General features: G+C 36.1%; 1 protein-coding gene across 8 annotated transcripts in view; it reads left to right on the top strand.

The window, feature by feature from the left end:
- Positions 1-5921: 5921 nt before the first annotated feature.
- Positions 5922-17609, top strand: part of Oatp30B (Organic anion transporting polypeptide 30B) — a 171069-nt gene continuing 159381 nt past the window's right edge. Inside the window, exons 1-2 of one of the 8 annotated variants that reach the window (XM_067765520.1) lie at positions 5926-6085; positions 6200-6395. The gene's annotated coding sequence lies outside the window, so the exon portion shown is untranslated. The other 7 variants (XM_067765521.1, XM_067765522.1, XM_067765519.1 and 4 more) reach the window with 7 other exon arrangements.

Here is a 17609-nt window from a genome sequence, read left to right as displayed (position 1 = left end):
CATCGAGTATGGGAGAGTGAGGATGGTAAATACAAGAATAAACTGATAGTTGTTCCCAGAAAGAGGATTCATGACGTGCTCAGCAAGCTGCATAATGGTCCAAGCGGAGGTCATCTTGAAATCACGAAGACGCTCGAGAAGATTAAACAGAGATTCTATTGGGTTGGTTGCCGTCAGTCGGTCACTGAGTGGATTGCGAACTGCGAGGTTTGCAGCAGAGCGAAAGGGCCCAGAACACAAAGTCATGGCCAGATGAAGCAATATAACTCAGGTGCGCCATTTGAAAGGATCGCTATGGATGTCACCGGTCCATTTCCTACTAGCAACGGCGGAAACAAATATGTACTGGTAGTTATGGATTATTTCAGCAAATGGCCAGAGGTATACCCAATCCCAAATCAAGAAGCGGAAACGGTAGCAGAAGTGTTTATAAACAATTGGGTTGCAAGGTATGGTGTACCAATGGAATTACATTCTGACCAAGGCAGGAATTTCGAATCAGCTGTGTTCCAGGAAATGTGTAAGTCATTGGGCATTCGAAAAACACGGACAACTGCATTGCATCCTCAATCCGATGGTATGGTAGAACGATTCAATAGAACATTGGAGGAGCACTTAAGGAAAGTAGTAGACAAGTACCATAAAGAATGGGATACCCGCATACCATTATTCTTGATGGCTTACCGATCGGCAGTGCATGAGACAACGGGCCAAACCCCTGCAAAAGTAATTTTTGGCAATGACCTTAGACTGCCAGCTGATTTGAAGTTTGGGATAGATGCCAATGCGGAGAGAAATGTCAGGAAATCCACTAGTGATTTGGAAGAAGAGCTAAGAGAAATACATGATCTGATAAGGCAACGAACAAAGATTATGAGTGACAAGATGAAAGCCAGATATGATAAAGCAATTAATTCAGAAGGTTTTCAGGAAGGAGATTTGGTGCTGTTATACAACCCGCAACGTAAAAAAGGTTTGTCCCCGAAATTGCAGTGTAATTGGGAAGGCCCATACAAAGTTGTAAAACGGATCAACGATGTAGTGTACCGCATACAAACCATCGGTAAACTACGAACCAAAATGAAAGTGGTCCATTTGGAAAGGCTGGCAACGTTTAGATCGAGAGATTTGTCTGACCGAGACGATCAGACTTAGGTGGAGGGCAGTGTCACGGATATTAGCATCGCTAAGTTATACCACCACTAAGGCGATGCTAAGGCCACGATAAGCAGTATTTACGTCAATAATCAAATCATGTATACACATATATAAGGCAGCCGAAAGATGTCACACACAGATGCATTTACTTATGCGCCTATGTATGCGCGAGAGACTTTAAACTACAAACATTCACATCAATAATTCAATCATTATGTATCTACGAATAAATAAAACGAATAAATAATTGCGTCTACACATATGTACGTATACGAGCAGCGGAGCGGCAATGCACAGACACATGCATATATCTTATCTGAGTTGTCACAGGAGAGAGCAATAATTTGTGCACGTAGTTGTGGCTGGCGATTTTGTAGCGAAACTAACCAGTAAGTTCTGGAAATCGAAGAGCCTAGAAGTATGCAGCGTAAACTATAAAAGCGGGGCAGGCGAGTAAGAAGTAATTCAGTTTGATTTGAATTGTCAAGCAGTTTCAATTAAGCGCTATTTAGCGAGCTATAGCAGTATTATTTTGAATAGTAGAGTTTCATTTGAGCTATCAATCAGTTTGGTTATTAAGCAAGCTATTCGTTGCAAAGTATAAGTGTTATTGTGAAGTACTTTAATAAAGGCCATTTTTCATTATTCAATATTGGAGTTATTTATTCAACAGTTTAGTGATACGAACTTAGCAAAAGGGCAAATAAGAGGATTTGCAGCAAATTCGTTACACTATTTTATTTTGACTTTGTCTATGCACTACTCTCTTTTGAACAATGTGTAAATACAAAATATCAATTCTTTAGCCAACTTTTTCATTGAAATATTTTGTTAATATATTTTAAATTAAACATTAAAAACGGCGTGTTGTTGTTGTTGTAGCGATAAGGAAACTCCCCGAAGGCCTAGGGGAGTGTTATCGAGTTGATGGTCCTTTGCCGGATGCAGATCCGGTACGTTGCGGTACCAAATCCGACCACCTCGGGAACGATTTGTTATGCCCACATGCGACCTTCTAAGCCATACCGCCCTCCCACCCCCTAGATCCATGAGGAGTTCGAGGTCGCCAGGGCGTCGGCTGTTAATGAAACAGGATTCGCCACGGATAGGTGAGGTTGACAATAGGGTTTGGAGAAGCTATATATTGCGCTGGCAACCTGAAAAGGTTGCGCTACACAACCCTTGTACCTGGTATTTAAGTCGGCTCTTACGACAGGCATACTTACCGAGGGTACCCTAACCCGCTGGGGGTAAAACAGCTTTCTGCTACCCTTTTATTCCAAGTGACCATATGGTACTGTGACGAATATTAGTAACACTAAGTGAGACTCACATCACTAATCTGATATTAAGTAAATAAAGTCACAACAACAATAAAGCAAGTTGTCACACTTGTATGTACGTAAACAAATTAATCATCATGTACACACATATATACAAATAGCAGAGAGATACTCACAAACGCATGTTATCATCAGCTACTACTTCGCTCACATTGTACACACGCATATGGTTACACACTACAAAAATACGCGCGTATGGCTGCTGACCAGGTAGAGGATTCTAGAAGAAGAAACGTCTAGACATTTGGGCAGAGAGTATAAAAGCAGCAGAAGCTGAGTAGTTCATAATCAGTTTGATTTAAACACGCTATCAGTTGCGAAGTGAAGTTTAATTGCGAAGTGCTTGCAAAGTAGTCTAATAAAGACCATTTTGTAATACAGAATATTGGAGGGTTTTATTTAACAGTTTAGCGATACGAACGTAAGCAGAAGGTTGCAAATAAGCGGAATTTCACTAAATTCGTTACAGTACTAAATATTCAATTTTTTTCTTCGCACTTGAGCTTGTGTATACACTTTGGCCATACAGTTTTTCTATGGTGTCATAAATATATTGCCAGTTCTATGACGGTTTAAACTGTAGCATTTTTTTTATGTGGGCGTGGTCGCTAAAGAAGTTTCTTCAGCCCCGAACTTCAACATTCGCTAATGCTAAAACTTTCTAACAGTATTAAGTGTACCTAGAAGTATGCAATACTTAATACCAAGGACGAAAAATAATATTTTTTTTTTCGGAGTCGAAAAAGTCCTGGTCCAAAAATTGTCCTAGGTGAAAATGTTTGAGTTCCCAGGTATCCCTATAGCAATATCATGTCGAATCATGCATCCTTTTTAATTTTCGAACTTTTTCCATGTAAGTCCATATATAAAAGTAAAATATGTCAGGTAATAAGAATCCAAAAATAATTTTTATCTTGATCCAAATATATTAAAAGTCCAAAATTAATAGTTTTGCAAGGAATTATATTATAAAAGGAATAAAAATTTCCGCTCCTGCTTAATACCATATGTCCACCTGGAATAACAGCCTAACTCCTATACTTTACAAAGTACTTAGGCGGCGATTTCTTATGACCATATGGTACTAAATGTTGCATACTTTTTTGCGCACTTGATGCTGTTTTAAATATTTTTGGCGATGCAGTTTTAGAGCTAGCGGAACCTGGGCAGCTTTCACTACGCCTGAACTCAATCGCCTAACACCTCTCAAACAATATCAAGTGAGCAGATCTTAATATATTACTAAGAACCTTAATTCTGCAAAATTACATTAGGGGCTTCTGAATTACGGCTTGTAAAATTTTTTAATTTTCTTTTCTTAAATTTTATTTATTTATCATTTTTGTACTTTGCCACATCACTATTATACTGAGTTAAAATATCAGTATAACCTAGATATATACCGCAAGGGTGTTGCATTTTTTATTATTAGACTTTTAAAACATTTTTTGAAGTAGCTGTGGACTCTAACCAATTTTGTTAATTCACAAAGATGATTATATAATAGTAAAGACAATGCCACTCCTTCAATAACTTTGATTTACGGCTCAAAGGCTAATAACATTTCTTCTTCTAAATGTGAGCAGTGCCTCACTATTTCCCAAAATGCCTACTTTATTTTCTCTGTATTTCCTCTTATATTTTTTGTCGCTCTCCCTTCTAATACGGTTTCAGTGCGGGTGTAAGTGTGTAAACTACATATATTTCAAATCACTATCGAAATACAAGAAAAACAAGAAAAATACAACCTAGTTCAGTAAAAACAAACGAGCTAGTTTTTTCTTTATTTTTTCTGACAAATGAAAATTTTGTTTTAGTTTAAAAATTTTGTGCATAAAAACAAAACTAAAATCAGCTTTCTTGTGAAAAAAAGTAAACTATCCGACACCGAAATAATTTTGCCGTCTTATTTTCATTGTTTTTATTGCTAATAATTTTAATGAAAAAATAAAATCCAAAACATAAACAAAAACATGTCAAACTCACTAATTTTGGGGGAATAGTGGTCTCGCTTTCTCATGGTATAATTGGTTTTGTATTTTGAAGTTCCGATAAAGTTTCGTCGATTTTTCTAGCTTGGAATCCAAATTCAAATTATTTTCTTCTAAAAATAGTAGATTATACGCCCATTTTCCAACATTTTTCTAAGTTTATATATTTCTTGGCACACCGTGAACCCACTTATCAAGTTTCATCCTTTTATCGCTCGTGGTTATCATTCGATTTCGCTCATTTTCAATACCAATCTATTCCGGGTCCCGGTAGGCAAGAATGCCAAATTTCGTAATGTTTAATAATCAGTACTACAAATCTTTTTGTACATTTTTTTAGAAAATATAAGGTTGCTTTCAGCATTATTAATGCTTAAATGCGGTTGCATTAGCCGCATTTTGAAAAATATATATCGCATGTGCTCAAATGTGGATAAAATGCTAGATTCGAGCTGAGCATGAACGGTCTATAAGGCTGCAGAAGAAAAAAGCACAAACCGCTTGTCATATAACGGACACCTTAGTGTATATAACCTCTTAGTCTGAACAGTGACTAGCAACATTAGTTGTTTTTTTTTGCAAGCGAGCTTGAAAAAACGCTTCAACTAGCTAAACAGTTTCATTATGGCAAAATCATACAGATGGTGGAAGTTTATCAGCTAATTGTTACTTTTTTTTAGCTGCTATGACATTTCTACTTCTAGCGCAGTATGTTTTTGACACTCAACCAGAGAATTACAAAAACAAAATACATGAAATGCGCGTATTTGTTTGTATGTATGTCACCCTGCCGCCACGCTGTTATTTTGTTATTTTTGTTTATCTGAACATTCGTATGTTCATTTCATTCGCTCGTTCACAATAGTGCCCTATTTTTGAATATGCAACACTATACAACACTATCAATCAGGTCGAGAATTACCTAAGCGCATGGTTCAATGATATGGTTGGCTCATCACATCAGCTCATTTTATTTATTTCATTGCATGGCCGAAGGGATTGTCAAAAGGAGATGGCAAACTCAAAATGAAACCAACACATTGGCAACATTTTCTTACACATACAAACACTGCTAAGTTTTATGTTTCCATTCCATATAATTCGCCCCAACACCAATACACAGATTTTGACAATTTGAACAGACATATTTTGTTGCTTTACAGATGAGCCAACCATATAATTGAACCATGCCTAAGCGGTTTCAACTGTCGTAAAAATAAATAAAATTTGTTGATACATATATGTTTGTATCGAACTTATAAAACCAATTTAAGTGAAAATTTAGCATTTGTTTACTCTGTATATTGATGCCGACAACACAGGGTGATGATTATTTTCAGTTATCGTTGAAGTTGCTACGACCAAGGCAAGGAAATGAAAATACCAAACAAACAGAACATTGTGGAAATCGCCTGCTGCTTTTTTAGTTTAGTGTCATCTTTGGTTTAGTGTTGAAAAGTGATGACGAAGGTTATGTCGTGTCGTGTACCAGTTTTCGTTGTGAATGAATGAAAATATAGAGAGTGCGCGGGACAAAAGTGCGGAAACGGATCTGTGTAATGCAATAGCAACAAAATATGAAAGAATATGCAAGTTGGTACATAAGTTAAGAAAGAAGTGTTTTCCTTTTTGTTTAAAGCAAAAATTTATGTATTATACATTGTTAAGTTGCATAAAAAACATTTGTTTATCTAAATATCTATATAGAGGTGATGTGAAAACGCAACTAGCTGTGTGAAGAAAGAACAAGAAGAATAAGTTTAAGAAGGAGAAAAAGTAAGAAAATAAGTACCTATTTTCTGGAAAAGGTTAAATCACAAAATCTTAGTGAGGTTGAAATAATAAAAAAATTGCAGAATCAGCAGAAAAAGAAGTAACGGTGGCATAAATACCTACCAATAAAGTAAGCAAAGTTTATGTAGGTAACTACTTACATACATTCATGTACATATTTGCAAAATTAAAAAAAAGTTAAAATAAGAAAGTGCATGACTCCAGTACGTGAGTATGGATGAATATGTGCAAGAAAATGGTGTTTGTGTTATGTGTATTACCAAAAAATGAAATACGAAGTAGGTATGAAATAAGAGTGCAAGATATGAAAAAATATATATCTCGCCTATCTGGGTACACGTACATATATATGTATGCCTGTATGTTGAACAGATCAAAACAAAATTGCACTGTCGCATACACAATAATCATAGAAAGAATATACATAGATATGTATGTATTTATCTATATTCATACAAACATACCATTTATATGATATGTAACATATAAAGGTTGTAGAGCAGCAGCAGAAATGTATATACATACTCATACATATGCATGTACAAACAAATGCATATTAGGGTGTGTAACTTTTGATTTTGAAAACATTGCTACAAAGAAATCGAGTAGCGTAATTCGATAGCTTTTGTCGTTTCTATTGTTCAACTATTTGGTTGGGTTATCTCAACAGCAGCAACATACCTGTGTACAGATTGTCAAAATCTGCGTGTTGGTTTAAAACGAACAGGTAACATAAAACTTTGTAAGTCTTGTGTGTTGTGGGAAAATAATGCGCCAATTTAGATGCTTTTACTAATGCAATAGCTTAATCAGATGTAAGACTAGTTATTAATAAAAAAAACTGAGCAGCATAATTGTCAATGTGTTGGTTGACGAAATCGGCCAATCATATAATTGAGCCATATCCGTTTCGGAAATCGAGGCTTTTACCGTAGTCAATTATTGATTGTATTGTCGATTACGCGATTCACTAACTTGGTTTTAACAACACTTGTTTAGTATTTATGCAGTTTGAGTAAAAGTGGCATCCCTGGTAATGAAATGTCAAAATTTACGAAAAGGAATTGAGAAAAAACAAGTAATAATTTGTTCGCACTACAAAATTTCGTGCAAGCATTTTTATACCTTTCATGAACATGAAATGGTATATTAACTTTGGTCCGATGTTTGTAAAGTTGAGAAATATAGAAGATAGACTCACAATTAAGTATACCGAATTGATCAGGGCGACGAACTGAGTTGATATAGCCATGTCCGTCTATCTGTTTGAACGCAAACTAGTCCCTCAAATTTTGAAATATCTCAATGAAATTTGGTACAAGGATGTATTTTTGTATAATATTAGACATTTGTCGAATCCGGTAGGATCGGACCACTATAACATATATCTCCCATACAACCGATCGTTCAGATAAGACGATTTTGATCATTCCTGTCGCAATTTAGAAAGTACAAACGTGAAACTCGGTGATATATATTCTAATATATCATAGAAGGTTTTCTGAAAAAATCACTTTGATCGGAGCTAAATATAGTATATCCCATATAACCGATCGTTCAGATAGAAAGGTTTTTGGCAATTTCTCCCTTAATTTCCAATATAAAAACGTTAAACTTGGTGATATTTATTCTAATATATCATAGAAGATTTCATGAAAAAATCATTTCGATTGGAGCTATATATAATATACATCCCATACAACCGATCGTTCAGGTAGGAAGATTTTTGGCCATTTCTCCCTTAATTTAGAAAGTATAAACGTGAAACTCGGTGATACATATTTTAATATATCATAGAAGATTTTCTGGAAAAATCACTTTGATCGGAGCTATATATAGTATATATCCCTTACAACCGATCGTTCAGATAGAGATGTTTTTGGCAATTTTTCCCTTAATTTTCAATATAAAAACGTTAAACTTGGTGATATTTATTCTAATATATCAAAGAAGATTTCATGAAAAAATCATTTCGATCGGAGCTATATATAATATACATCCCATACAACCGATCGTTCAGATAGGAGGATATTTTGGCCATTTCTCCCTTAATTTCCAATATAAAAACGTTAAACTTGGTGATATTTATTCCTTTTTACGAATTATATTTATTCAGTGTTGCACCATCTGGTGCAAATCACTGATAATGCTGAATTTTTGTTTGTTGTAAATTACTTTGTCTGATATTCCCAAGTGCTCATGGTTTATTAACAATTGTTTTTGTTTTTATCGGCCTATTGATAAATGATTCAAGGTTCGATTCGAGCTCAAGGCCAGAACAATAATTTTTTTCTAATGATAATTATTGTTATTTTTTAATTTTTCTGAATTTGCAAAATTGTATTTTGTATTTGGAATAGTAAGTAGAAAATTTTTAGACAACCTGCCATAACTGCGTAGATAGATCCATTTCGAAGGGTGCTAAGCCTTCATCATCAGTACGCTTTAGGCATGCTGCGCTAACCATTTAGCTATACAGCGGTGGTTTGTTTGACTGGAAAATTTGCTACTTCTATTCCTTTTTACGAATTATATTTATTCAGTGTTGCGCCATCTGGTGCAAATCACTGATAACGCTGGATTTTTGTTTACTCTACTTACTATTCCAAAAACAAAATACAATTTTTCAAATTCAGAAAAATTAAAAAATAACAATAATTATCATTAGAAAAAAATTATTGTTCTGGCCTTGAGCTCGAATCGAACCTTGAATCATTTATCAATAGGCCGATAAAAACAAAAAAAAAAAACAATTGTTAATAAACCATGAGCATTTGGGAATGTCAAACAAAGTAATTGACAATAAACAAAAAATCCAGCATTATCAGTGATTTGCACCAGATGGCGCAACACTGAACAAATATAGTTGGTAAAAAGGAATAGAAGTAGCAAATTCGCCAGTCAAACTACAGCTGTATAGCTAAATAGTTAGCGCAGCATGCCTAAAGCGTACTGATGATGAAGGCTTAGCACCCTTCGAAATGGATCTATCTGCGCAGCTATGGCAGGTTGTCTGAAAAATTTTCTACTTACTATTCCAAAAACAAAATACAATTTTTCAAATTTAGAAAAATTAAAAAAAAACAATAATTATCATTAGAAAAAAAAATTATTGTTCTGGCCTTGAGCTCGAATCGAACCTTGAATCATTTATCAATAGGCCGATAAAAACAAAAAAACAATTGTTAATAAACCATGAGCACTTGGGAATGTCAAACAAAGTAATTGACAATAAACAAAAAATCCAGCATTATCAGTGATTTGCACCAGATGGCGCAACACTGAACAAATATAGTTGGTAAAAAGGAATAGAAGTAGCAAATTTGCCAGTCAAACAAACCACCGCTGTAAAGCTAAATGGTTAGCGCAGCATGCCTAAAGCGTACTGATGATGAAGGCTTATCACCCTTCGAAATGGATCTATATACGCAGCTATGGCAGGTTGTCTGAAAAATTTTCTACTTACTATTCCAAAAACAAAATACAATTTTTCAAATTCAGAAAAATTAAAAAATAACAATAATTATCATTAGAAAAAAATTATTGTTCTGGCCTTGAGCTCGAATCGAACCTTGAATATTTATTCTAATATATCATAGAAGATTTCCTGAAGAAATCACTTTGATCGGAGCTGTATGTATATAGTATATACCTATCCCATACAACCGATCGTTCAGATAGAAATATTTTTGGCCATTTCTCCCTTAGTTTCCAATATAAAAACGTGAAACTTGGTGGTATATATTCTAATATGTCATAGAAGATTTCCTGTAAAAATCATTTCGATCGGAGCTATATATAATATATATCCCATACAACCGATCGTTCAGATAAGGGGGTTTTTTGCCATTTTTAATTTTATATTTATCTTAAAAATCGTTTAGGTATGTACATCTTTTCACTATATATTTCTTATTTTATACAACCGATTATTTGGAGATTACGAACGGGATAAGATTATTGTACAGCCCTTTTCATGAAAGGTATGAAGTCTTCGGCACAGCCGAAGACAGTCCCGCCCTTACTTGTTGATATTTATGTTATTTGAACGTTTACTACACCATTTATATACAGTGGCTCAAAGCTTATTTCGTGTGCCCGTTTATCAAAATAAAAAAGTGTAATATTTTTATATGAACTTTATTTAGAAAAAAAACTTAAACGTACATTCAAAGATAAATTATTTCTTGTTACAAACATACATAAATAAACTAAAATTATTTCTTCTTAAGTAATATATTTACAGCTAAATCAAAACTATAAGTAAATCTACGTCACATCTTATTTCGTGTGCTTAACCAAACTCGAAAATATATAAATGTTTTTTAAAATTTTATCAAGTTTTTACTAATCTAATATTTTGTAGACTAGCCTTTTTGTTTTAATACAGCTTTTAACCGGGATTGCATGGAGCTAACAAGTTTTCCAGTGTATTCAGGAGATATTTGCCCACACTCCACTTGTAATGCTGTTTTTAGATCTTGTTTGTTGCTTATGTTATGTTTTCTGATTTTTTGCTACAGAATATTCCATAAATTCTCAGGTGATTGTGCTGGCATTTTTACCACATGAGGACAATTCCATATAAGCCACCGTTGCACTAATTCCGATTTATGCTTCGGATCATTGTCCTGATAGAACCTGAACCTGTCCCGAATGCCCAATTTTTCAGTACTTTCTAGTAAATTATTTTTTAATAAATTCAAATAAACTGTCCATAATTTCGTCGATGAAAACCAAGTTTCCGACACCAGCTGATGACATGCAGGCCCAAATCATTACATGGCCCCCACCGTGTTTTACTGTACAATGCAGATTCTTCGGTTCCAGCTCCGCGTTGGGCTTACGCCAAACGAAATACTTCCCATCGGAACCAATGAGGTTGAATTTTTTTTCGTCGGCGAAAATAACGTCATTCCAAAATGTTTGGTCTTTATTAACATGGTTTTCGGCAAACTCCACCCTTAATTTTCTGTTACGCTCATTAATGAACGGTTTGTCTTTTGTCAAAGCTGGCGCACTAACACTTGGGTCTTTTTTAATTTTTCTTAATATCCACCTTTCATCAGCTTCTGTAAAAATTTTGTTTGGAGCCTGGCGGCCCTTGTCAACTACTCTGTTTTCACGATAAAAGCGTTGAATAATGTACTGTACTGTGGAAATACTTAAATTTACAATTTCAGCATTTTTTTCTGCTTTGCGCAGAATTCTTCTTATTGTTTCAGGATTACATGACTTACCAAGTACTTTTTCAACCTCTTTTGTCAAAGCTGGCGCTCTAACATTTGGGTTTTTTCAATTTTTCTTAATATCCACCTTTCATCAGCTTCTGTAAAAATTTTGTTTGGAAAAAAATTGTAAATTAAACTTTAAAATTTTATGTTTTGGTTATTTAAGTCAGTTAATAAATTTACAAACTTTCTTAACAGCTTAACCACATCAATAAAGACCACGGCAAATTGCCAGTTGTCAATAGCAAAACTGTTAAGATTATTGCTAAGCTTAGTTACTGCTGTCAAATGTTGTTGAATAGCGCTACAGAATGTAAGAGTAAACGTTATGTGGGACTATATTTGGGTTAATATGAACGCAATCAAACATCAAATAAAATAATGAAAGGTCATGATATCAGAAAAACACAATCGAAAATAAATTAAAACAAGACATCAAACCTTTAATCAATGGAGCTGAACAATAATCTGACGAAACTTGAAAAATTCATAAAATCTTACCAATCAGCTGTTTGGGATATATGTATGTTGGATATACAGGCGCGGTTCCAGCAGCACTTCTAGGGGGGGCGAACATTTTTTTTTAAATATATATAGTGATAACTTAAAAAAGCAAGAAAAATTTAAAATTAGTAAAAATCCGTTTTGTGATAAGAAACTACTATCGAGATTAGTATTATATATTTCATTACAGTCAATACAAAATACAGTTAAGGTTCTGCTAATACCACCAGCTCCGTAAGCAATGGCAAGGATCTCTCCAAGCCATTCGATACCAAACGAGGCTTCAGACAAGGCGACTTTCTTTCGGGCGATTTCTTTAACATAATGCTGGAGACGATAATTCCAGCAGCAGAACTTAACGGTGATGGTACATTCTATCATAACAGAGCCCAGTAACTGGCGCATGCTGATGATGTTGAAAGCATTGGCTTTAACAAACGCGCTGTAATTCTGCTTTCTATGGATAAGATTAAGAAGCAAAAAAGTGGGTCTTGCGGTAAATGAGGACAATACGGAGTACTTGCTGTCATGAAAGAAAGAAAAGGCGCATTCGCGCAGTAGTAAAAACAACTTCAGCTTAGAATTTAAACGGAGAATCACTCTTGCCAACAAGTGCTACTTTGGACTTAGTAGGCAATTGAAAAGTAAAGTCCTCTCTCGAAGAAAAAAATCACGGTCTACAAGTTGCTCATCATACCTGTCTTGATGTATAGCTCGAAATCTTGTAAATTGTCGAGATAAGATGATATGGCTCTTGCAGAGAAAAGTTCTCGGAAGATTTATAGTGCTGTCCGTGATGCCGAGGGCGAGTAGCGAAGGAGATATAGTTATGTGCTGTATGAGCTTTACGCAGATTTAACGATAGTGCATCGAATAAAAACCCAAATGCTTTGCTGGCAACGTCATATTTTGTGAACGGACGAAGACGTTCTTGCAAAGAAAGTATTTTATTCGACACCGCGGTTTAGTAGCAGAGGATGGGGGGAAACGTCCACTGAGTTGGGAGAGACAGGTGGAAGAAGACTTGATCTCAATCGGTGCTCCCAAATGGCGTCAGTTATCGCTAAACAGGGATAGCTAGCGTGATTTGTTACGAAACGGCCAAAATCACTTAGGTGGTTGAGCGCCAATTAATGATGAGGATGAAAAGATATTTAATATATAGAGAACAGATGTACATAAGCGAAATTTTCAATAAATAGCAAATGAATTATAGATCGGTGATCCTCACACACGTTTCACGTTTCTTGTTGTCTCCATAAGATAGATATGACGTTGAACCTCATATCTGAACAATAGGTTGTATAATATACCACTCCATCAAATTTTATCAAGATATTTAAAAAAATGAGGACATTGTTTGCGTTCAAACAGACATACTGACTAACGGACATGGTTAAATCAACTGAGATCGTCATCCTAATCATTTCGGTATACTTATTGGTGGGTCTGTCTTCTCCATTAAGGACTTACAACTTTGAGATTCGTAACGAATTTAATATACCATTGCATTTTCACGGAAGGTGTAAACAAAAGAAAGGGGAAAGGAATGGAAATCCAAAACCGATACTGCAAGGGGCACCATAATCAAAATGGGAACTGATGCCGATTAACCGAAATCAAAGTGTATATGGGAATCGATTGCTCAGTCGAACACGAAAATGAAAAATTTACCGTAAAGTGCGAAGAAGGTTAATTTAAATCAAAAAATCATTTAAGGTCCATTTTAAAATCTTTAAGTATGAAGCTGAAGCCCAAAATGACCCAAAAGACCTTTCCATGTTTCAGACGATAAGCTCAACACTTTTTATCTTCCCCTCATTAATACAGATCCAAGAAAAATGATTTGTTGGCATACCCATGCGTTCACCGTGTACTCCCGTAATACAGTATCCTGTTAATGGATCTAAAGAACCACGATATAGATTAATAAAGAAACTAGTTCTGACGATTTAAATTAACAAGGAACCTAGTTCGGCCTCATTTATGTCAGGCAAAGTTTGTCGGGAGTCCTCACATGTGGGTTGTAGCGCCCATCTGACATTGGATTTTTCTGTAAATAGACATGATTGGGTGTTTTGTGCGAGGAAAGAGGTAAGCGATCTGCCTCAACTGAATTGACTTGGTCTGCCGAGTGGCTTTTGGGCAACACAATTCCCAGGTATACCACCGTAATCTGCGATCCACATTACCACTGTGGTACACCAAGTGGCCACTGCATTTAATGAAGTGTTCTTACGCTGAAGATATTTGATCGCTGCTTTAATGTCGGAGTAATTTGTACGGAAGTGAGATTCGTAGATATTTAGTACTTAGACATCGGGCATCTTCCTCTCTTATGGATGTTATTTCTACTTTAAAGAAGCTGCAATGGCTCGAGAGCCTTATATAGTATACGGAGAGAGAAAGATATTTTGGGCAGATATCTTCGCCATTGATATTGAGTTTGGATGGCTCCTTGTCTGCATAATATACTGTAACGAATTTAGGGAAATTTCGCTTATTTGCAACGTTCGAATCACTAAACTGTTGAATAAATAACTCCAATATTCAATAATGCAAAATGGTCTTTAATAACACTTCTACTCCTCGACAGATAGCGTGCTTAAATCAAACTGAATACTGCTTACTCAGGCAAAAATGCCGCGAATATTTTGTCGGAACGTGTCGCTACATGTCGCGTCGTATAATGTGCATGAACCTTTATGGCATATGTTTGCAGCTTTTTCACAATTTGTTACTAGAATAGCTTTGTATGAAAGGAACATAAAATGTAAAAAGAAATTTCGAATAAAAACAGCATACCCTCATGTATAGACAGCAGCTCGAGCCAAATGGTACTTAAACGTGTTTCAGTACTTGTTTTCCACCGCAGCCACGTCGCTTAACAAAACGCCAATATCCAGCTTCGTTGTATGTGTAAATAAGTCTATATGTATAGTCTTTTGCTTGGCTGCTCTCCTACAGCGGTGAAGGGTACCCATTCAACCAACTCGATGTCTGCTAGCAAACACCATTGCGGTGTGCCCCATTTCTAAGTATAAGAATGACTAGGGCGGCTGTGTGAAATTGGACGTCAACTTTGTTGCGTTTCGTTAAAGTGATTTCGTATCGCGTCTTGTTGCCAGAGATATATTGCAGTGTCGGTGTATTGTGTTGTAAATTGCATTTCTGTCGTCGTCATCAAAATCTGCTTCCATGAATTCATCGTTCTTTCGCTAGTCTGTTTGTCAAAACTTTCTACAATCGACCAATAACTAGCATTAAATGTTTAATCAATTTCACAACTTCACTCATACACTGACTAATAAACCTAAAAATAAAGTAATGCGCAGAAGATTGACCTAATTAAATCCTTAAGCTTCCGATCTTATATTAGAATTGTAGGCGGAGCTCCCACCGAGAGATCAAAATCTGTGCTTTATCGCCATTTGGTTGAACATATCGGCTAAGCTGGTGAAATGAGTCTAACCTGTAATAGAGAAGTCGTCACTGCTGAATTGGAGTACAAAGAGTGCAACCTGGGAGGCTTCCTAGACATTTTCGGGGTAAACTACCATCGAAGTACATCCTGTTTTAACTAAATGATTGAGCTGCGTGAATAATTGCAAGCAGAATACTTCACAATCGGAGATGTACGAGGCTACGAAATCACGGGAAACCTGCACGGAAACCTTGTAAACAATATTTAGGAATCATTGTTGACTGTAAGTTGTCGTGGAAGGTCATTTAGAAGGGGAGAGTGGGGAAGGTCTCTACAGTCTTTTGTGCATGTAAAACAGCTACGAGGGGCCTATTGTGCACCATATCTCATTGCACAGGCACACAAAAAATAACCCATCTCAATACATTAGAAGGGAAATGCAAGCTACCAATGCTTAGTATATCGGGAGCCCTGAACACAACTCACTCCATGCCATTCTGCACATCCTTTCTGAAGACCTGGTGGTGAAGAACATATCGCTAACAAATGCAGCTTGAGCACAGATTGTGTAGCCGTAGAAGTATGGCGTCATCAGACACTTGACAAACAGACTTGATCCCGTACATAAACTTCAATGAAGAGTCAGAATAGGGTTGGAAGTTGACGATTAAACTGTAAAGTCGGCGGAATATTGTTGTGATTCGGAAATCAAGTGATCCTCTAAGCTGCCAGATCACTGTAGTGTTTTTCAAGCGGGAGTACCGAAGCATTGGAAGTAAAACGAATTAGATTGCATCTACAATTATAATGACAGCCAAGCGGCAATTATGGCAGTGATCTCGCACAGGAAAACATTTAAGGTGTAAACAAAACCCAGATTTTATACCCGGGATTTTAAGATAATGTAGCGCGAAATGTACCCAATTTCCGGAGCAAACTTCTTTTAAAAGTCATTGGCTTGATATGTACATTTACAATGGAAGTGTTCAACATTTTATCTTCGTCCTTACATACCCGACATGACGCTGAAGTCAGCCATGAGCAAAAAGCAATAGGAGGAGCGGTTTTCCTCAAATGCTTAACCTGGACCGATTCAGATGCCTTTCTCGCTAGTTCGCCCGCATAGGTACACCGTTGAGATTTTGAGCCTACATCATAGCTATAGTCTATCGGAGATCAGTTCGTTTGACGACTGCCTAGAATGATTAGATCGCACTTATCACATATCCATTTTTAGATAGAGGTTCGAAGTGGTGTTTTCTACTTTGTGTACAGTTCCCGGAACGATCCCCAGAAGGCTAACATGGTCAAATCTGCTGTCAGGTTTATTTTGAAGCAGTTAAGCATTTCTTCCCATCTTTTCGTGGGCGTGGACGGTTTTGCCCCACTCTGCCAATCCTGCAGATTGTGTTTTATCTTTCGAGTGTTGATAGCCAGCCGGGTACTTTGGGAGCGTAGACGCCACGATTGTAACATATGGATTAGTAGCTTTCGCAGACACTCGCAAGACCGCAGCGCATGTATATGCCGTAAGAGAACCAGGCGTACGTCCTCTGCTGCGAAAATGTAGGAAATCATAAAGTTAAACAACTTGCACCTATACCATTTAAAAGCTCGTAACAACATCCTGCTGATACTCAACTGGGAAAGTCATTGTCTACTGCAGACTCCACAGGTTCATGACTAGTTGTTGTATATGGTCTCAAACTCAGTTTGGAATCTTGAAGTAGATAGCGTATACTTCATTTATCGTGGCGAGAACATATGTTTTCGTGATTCCACTGTAGTATTGAACTCTCTAATGAGGGTAGTTGCAATTGCCTGTTTTTTTATCTAAATGATCATATAGGGTTCACTTGGTCTTTCTTTTTGCCCCAACGTACAAGAAGCTGTGCTGAAATCCAAGTGGGCGTAAATATATCCATACATGCGCTTGTACAAAAACACAGACGAGGATTATAATTGTTATTTATATATCAGGTACTTTAATAAATTCAGGTAGTGTTTGACAAACCTTTAGGTTTCTTAAATGGTCCCTACGGAATCAGTCGATTTTATGTATTCAAAAGTAAACACACATCGAAACTATTGTATATAGAAAATTATAGTTATAGTATAACCTGGGAGTAAGCAGGTGCTTAAACGTGCAACGCAGATGTATTGG

This window comes from Eurosta solidaginis, chromosome 2 (genome assembly GCF_040869045.1).
Source record: "Eurosta solidaginis isolate ZX-2024a chromosome 2, ASM4086904v1, whole genome shotgun sequence".
Lineage (NCBI taxonomy): Eukaryota > Metazoa > Arthropoda > Insecta > Diptera > Tephritidae > Eurosta > Eurosta solidaginis.
This window is presented reverse-complemented; position numbering and strand designations above follow the sequence as displayed.